Source organism: Canis lupus, chromosome 8 (genome assembly GCF_011100685.1).
Source record: "Canis lupus familiaris isolate Mischka breed German Shepherd chromosome 8, alternate assembly UU_Cfam_GSD_1.0, whole genome shotgun sequence".
Classification (NCBI taxonomy): Eukaryota; Metazoa; Chordata; class Mammalia; order Carnivora; family Canidae; genus Canis; species Canis lupus.
In genome coordinates, this window is record NC_049229.1 from 59,128,705 (window position 1) to 59,135,500 (window position 6,796).

At 36.5% G+C, this 6,796-nt stretch overlaps 1 long non-coding RNA gene across 1 annotated transcript; it reads right to left on the minus strand.

The window, feature by feature from the left end:
• Positions 1 to 387: 387 nt before the first annotated feature.
• Positions 388 to 6,586, minus strand: LOC102154530. Its single transcript, XR_005362933.1, has 3 exons — positions 6,094 to 6,586; positions 3,297 to 3,424; positions 388 to 819 (listed from the first exon to the last, which is right to left on the minus strand). It is a non-coding gene; the product is annotated as an uncharacterized LOC102154530 (long non-coding RNA).
• Positions 6,587 to 6,796: the final 210 nt, after the last annotated feature.

Sequence of the window (6,796 nt, forward strand, 5' to 3'; positions counted from 1 at the left end):
AGCCAAAATAATAGTATCCTAACATGATTACTGATTCCTTAATATACTTCAATACCCAATCAATAAGTATATTGAATATATTCCTCAATATACTTCAATACCCAATCAATAGTCAGATTTTTCTGAGAGTCCCAGGAATGTCTTTTGCCTCAACTGTGTGCAAAACAAGACACAAATAGAAATTACATTTCATGTTTCTTCCAATATTCAACAGTCCCTGTGATGACAACACTCTGCTTTGATGAAGAATACCCACCTTCCAAATTGGCCTAAATGCTTCCTCATGGTGCTATTTGCTTTATGTGATAGTTATCTGTTGCTGTGTAACAAATTATCCTAAAACTTAGCATCTGAAACAAACAAACAAAAAACATTTATTACCTTGCAGTTGTTTTGCTTGTGATTCAGCATTATCAGAGTAATCAATAAAATTATCAGCAGGGACTTCAGTTAAGTCAAGGCTGGTCTGAGGGAAGATCTTCTTCCAAGTTCACTCCCATGTTGAGCTCAGGTCCTGGGTGACTATTGGCAGGGGATTGCCCTCAATTCCTTGTGTAGGTTTCTTTCCAGGGCAACTCACCACATAGCAGGTATTTCCATCAGAGAGAGTGAAAGAGTGAACAATCAAGGGCAAGAAATAACGAAGCTAGGCTGTTTCTGTAGCCCAGCCTCAGAAGTGACAGCCCATCACCACTGTTGATTTCTATTCATCAGAAGTGAGTCACTAAGCCCAGGCCACATTCAAAGGGATATGAAACAAGATATGAATACCAGGGAAGTGGGGATATTGAGAGCTTGTTCCTGTATCCTCTGTTATTCCTAGAAATGATAGAAAAATATAGAAACTTACTTAGATAGATGATAAATATTTTTAATATGAACATGTGAAGGGTGATGTTCTATATCTTATGTTGCACAATACCTGGAATAAATATATAATCATCCCACTAGTACCGGAGGTAAGATTTATTGCTGGATAAAAGTAACGGCAGCCTAATTTTTTTATGGTAACATAATGTTTCCCCCCTTCAACCAGAATGTGAGCTTCCCTTCTTGACAAGAGCTACTCAGTTACCCAGAAATATAGCACCCATAAGAAAGGCAGGAAAACTGTCCAGTTCATATTTTTTTTAATTAACTCAAAACTTAGATTTCAATATTCAGTTTCCTGAAGTCTGACTGCACATCTCCAATTAACACTGTCTCACTGTGTCTGTTTTGTGATAACTTTCTGAGAAAACAATTATGTTTGATCACTTCTCTTATTTGTCTCATGTTGTTATTGAAATCCTCCTAATATCTATATTCTCCAGTCACTTTTCTTACCAAATCCCATACGGCCCAGTGTAACAATGTACTCAGCTCATTTAATGCCTCCTTTCTGCCATCGTATCCCCAAGCTGTGTCTTCAAACTTTCAGTTATATCATTTATTGGATATTGGATCAATTCCCACATATTTTTTTAATTCCCACATATTTATAACAGTCTAATCCTAATATGCAGCTCCAACTTGTTCTATCACTCATAGTGTCTTCCCTGAACATCTGGACCAACCAATTCATGCTCTTCTGTATGGCCTCAAAAGTAATATTCATTAAAGTATGAGCACCAGTGATACAGCATACCTGCCAAGAAACCATCCCCATAAAACTGTAGGATGATCTGTTATAAAATTGCCCTAAAATTGATAATTTCTCTCTTTTTTGGAAGGCTCTTGTCATTTTGCTGTTGTTGTTGAAAACCTAAATAATATGATTCCCCCTTCTTAAACTAACATAACACTTGAGACAGACTGTGATGTGATAGGCCTGGAAGTGAGTGTAAGAAAATTATTACAAATTCTCTATAAGTCAACAAATCTCTATTGCTGGTACCCTGGATACCAAGTATGGAACTTCCCAGGGCACTGGGATTTCTAGGAAGTCTCGAGAACATCATAGTCCACCCCACTATGCACATGTCATGATGCCATTAAACACCGCCTATAAAATGTGGATTAGATGTCTGATTACGTCTTTGATTGCTAGGAGACTCAGAGACCTGTAAATGAAATGAAAGACCCATTACTTTGTTCCTGAACTAAAATTATATAACTGCAAATCTTAGCTGAAGCAATCCCATCCACGTATGTGTTTTAATGCAGAATGAGGCCTTTATGCTGAGTCAGTCCCCAAGATCATATATCCTTAATGTAGTCCAGTAAAATTTTTGTCTGGTGAATAAACAGGTATGCCTAGGGATTAACATTTCCTTCTACTTTCCAGAATGACTTTCACATCCATGTTGAGTGACATCAAAATGGTAGTGTTTTACTTTTGTCTTTTGAATTTATTCTCATTACAAGTGGCAGTATTCAAAGTAGGGACTGGGGTTAAAAGGGACTATTGTCTTTCAGGATTCTACTAGGAGTATCTAGAGGACATGTTTCTGAATCTGATTCTGCTATATATAAAAAAAAAAACTATTTTCTTCCTATCTTTGTTCAATCTTTTCCTCAAGGAGGCCTTCTGGGGCCAGTTATCTCAAATTTCCATCCCCAATTCATCATCTCTAGCACTTAACACTTAAGGATCATGCATTTCACATGACTATATATATGTGTATTGTCTGTCTTTCCTACTTACTAGAAAGTAACTTCCTTGAGGTCAAGGACTCTTGTCTTCCTCTGCCTTACATCATTCCTAGTGACTAGAAGGGTGCTAGTCTAGTTCAGAAGGGATTATTTGTTAGATAAATAAAAATGAATAAATAAACTGAGTATAGGACATCACATTTTTACTAAAATGAGGTGGAGTTTTAACATATCTGCTTCTGAAATCCCCTTAATACAAACACAAGGTAGTTTCCATTTTATTGTCTATTTTCATAATAAAGACAGTTTTAAAAACAGTGATGGAGCTGTGAGTTTTCTTTAGCATTTCTCTTAAATCATGAGGTAATTTTCACTTCTGAATTGTTAAAGGTCCTGGTCATTCCAATTACAATAAAAAAGTGAACTCCTGATTGTTTGATTGTTTTGAAACAGGGCTAACATCTCAAACAGAGCAAACCTTAGGATTGCAAAATGTATGAAATTGGCTGACCAATTAATGTCAGAAGCAAATGATATTTTGCTTCCTGAAAAAAGCATCAAATGATTACACTGTGTTATGAGATGAGACTTGTTTTTCATAAGGAACTAATTAGTAGAGTGTCTTTGACACCCTTCAGAACACAGCCTCTTCTGTACTTCTCTAACATACTGGATTTTGTCTGGGATAAAAAGACAACTAGCTCTCGTGCATATACAAATACCTGGGTTATTGATGCTGTGTGTGGTTTATTTGTTGATGAAGATGGGAAGAATTAGGGTTCCAATGTCATTAAAGTGGATCTGGGTCACCATAGCACACAGGAGGTATTTCTGTGCACAACTTCAACACCTGTTACATTAAAAAAAAAAAAAAAAAGACCACCTGTTAACATAAGCAGCCACAGGAAAAGCAACCATCCTGAAGTACCCACAAACACAGGAATAGAGCCCACACAGTCATTCTTTCCTTAGACTCATTCATCACAAATAAAGGAGAATCTCCCAATGGGTCATGAAGGTTGTCAGCAATTAATATCACTATATTAATATACAACATATATTAATATAACTATTAATATCACAACCATGCTCCAAGGTAGCACCCAAATTATTCCAAAAGGCAATGTCAATTTCATCCATTCAATCTTAACATCCATTTATCCTTGGCTTGTTAATCTTCATCATGTGAAAATTGTCTAGTCTAGTTGTACATATTAGTCCTGTTTCCACCTCCAACTTCAGTTTCCTTGGAAAAAAGATTGAGTTTGCACGCCATGTGCCAACAGAGTTAGAGAGTTCCTCTGGTTGTTCTTGCTCTAATGGACAGTATTGAAGATATCTCAAAAAGTCTTACTTTCCTGGGCCAGTTAATTTTATTGTTGGAAGATTAATTCTTCAAAATACTTTATCTGTAGCTTGGAGAAATTCTATTGGGATATATTGGCTGGAGACAAAATCATTTTTCTTTGCAACTTTATAGGTCTTTTGGCCTTTAGTGAAATTTTTACTCTATACATGTGTGGTTAATGTTCTTTGACCACTGCTATGGGCATCATTATTTGTGGCAGCAGATGGTACCCTTTTGATGACTTTTTTATTTGAATCTCTAACATGGAATTGAAGCATGTTGCCCACTTCCTGTTAAATTCTGGATCTAGGTATTTTTTTAACTCCTTTTTAATAGGTTATTCTACTTTTCTGACATCCAGGCTACTTCATATGGGATCTGAAAAATCCACAGTCTACCCATGTCACTTGCCCATTCCAGCATAATTTTTGCCCTACAGTAATTTCGCATACCTGAATTCCAATGTCAGATGTTTTGTATCTTGTACACAGTTTTTTCCAGCTCTGCTGATTGTATTTTGATCAGCCACAGTTGAAGCTCTGCTGATCTGCACAGCCACAAGTGCAGCTCCCTTCTCTCGTTGACAGTGACAGTGAGAACACAGATTTTCCTGCTTTTGATAAAGGTCCTATATAAGCCACCCATCACTGTTTCCCAAGAATCAACCATCTAGGAACTTAATCTTCAGATTTATTCAATTATCAATCTGGACTCTTTACAACTGTATTTCTAAAATTTCACATTCACAAGTGACATCCTCTTTCTTGACTTTCACTCACTTTGAAGAAAAATTCCTGAAAAACCAGACATATCCTGTTTTCTTCCTCACGCATCTGAAAAAGGGCCTTATTGGACACTATCTCGAATTATCCCAGGCAATTTTAAATAGGTTTTATGCCTCCAGCAAATGCACCTGCTCCATTTGTTCTTTTGGAAGTTTTTCCACAATTTTGATAGACCACATATTTAAATTGATATTGATGAATTACTTAGCACCTTAATGCTTCCTCCAAGACTGTTTTTCTATTAATTAGAAACTTTTTCCAAAGACTTGACCATATAGACAATCTCTTAGCCATCATGCAAAATCTGGAAAACTATAAACTTATGAGAAATTAAATATCTCTGCTTGCTACGACCATCCAGAGTGCCTGGAATTCAAGGATATTGTACTAACTGGCCTAGTTCTGTCTTTACGTAGGATTTTCCAGGATTAGGCTAAAAGCAGGGGCTTCCTAATTCACCCCCTTACTGTTGTAAGAATGTTGCATTCTGTAAGCCAGAGTTTTTGTGTTCATTTTGTAAATTATCTCAGGGATGTCTGAATTAACCAGAGGATCTCCTTAAAGCTTTACTTTATGGTATAAACTATGCTGCTTAAACAGGAGAGGAACCAGTGGTTTGTCGGTTGTCCACTCGAGTAATGTTGACCCATCCTGAGTTTGTGTCCTTTCTGGAGGTACAATTGTATTTCATTTGATTGAGGCAAAGTCTGAGCAACCTCTTTAAATAGTTCAGAATTTTAACTCTGCTATTCCCATCTTGCTATTGGAAGTTCTATTCATGTGACCATAGGTACATGTTGTATTAGGCCTTCGTTTCAATGATGCCCAATTATTTTGGAAACAGTTGTTTGGTTAGGAGTGTTTAATTGGTTTGTTTCACCTGGAATTTGTATATAAATCCCATTGATTGCCATACTTGATCATGTAGAGGCCACCTATAAAACCAATGCAAAGTCTCTAATGACTAACACTTCTAAAGTGAATTAAAGTTCTGCTGAAACTGATACCAAAAGTATGGTCTGTTATATTGTTATTCTTATTTAGTTGGACTCATTTGGCCACCTTAAAAAAAATACTTACCTCTTTTTTATATTACCTTGTAAATTGGTACAAGTGATATCCCCAAATGGGGAATGTGTTTTTTTCCCATAACTGAAAATTCCTGCAAACCAGGCACTTATTTTGGCTTTCTTTCTCCCCTTCTTCTTCCCTTACCTCCACTTCCTCCTTCTTACTGCAAAACTTAATGACTAAAAGGAACTATAGTCACTTATTATTTCCTACCATCTCTGTACATCAGGAACTCAGGAATGGCTTGGTTGGGCAGCTCTGGTTTACAGCCACTAAGACTTACTGGGACTAGAGGACTTCCAAAGTGTCACTCACATGGTGGGAATATGAATGTCGGCAAGTTTGTTCCATATCATATGCACCTCTCAGTGTTCCTTGAGTGTCTTCATAACACAGCAGCTGCTTCCCTCAAAGCAAACAAACCCAGAGATCAACACCTTTATGACTTGTTCTTGGAAGTCACACCACTGTTCTTCTACTGCATTGTATTGGTCACATAGGTGAGAACTGATTCAATATGGAAGGGGACCAGACAGGAGCCTCAACATAAGGAGTTCCTTAAGGGTAATTTTGGAGGCTGGCTACCACGCCTTCTCATATTTCTTCCCTTTAACCAGAATGTCATCAATATAAAACGTCATAAATGTCCTGGAAGAGCATAGTGAGCCTTACATCTTATCAACATAATCAGACTGTGGATGTAACCCAGAGTATTCAGGCAAAAGTATATTGTATTTCTTGCTGAGTGAAAGAAGATTATCTCTAAATTCCTTATCAGTGTTCCAGTGAAAAACATTACAAAGGTGTAATTTGTCTTCTGGAAATAGATTATGTAAACTTGACCACAGAGAACAAATAGAAAACCTGTAAATAAAATAAAATAGAAAACCTATAAATATGTAAATATATGTGATATATAAGTACACACACACACATATACACACACATACATATCAAGCTTAGATTACATCTATAACATTTTATATTATATTAAATGCTTTACAGTCAATCAAAAATA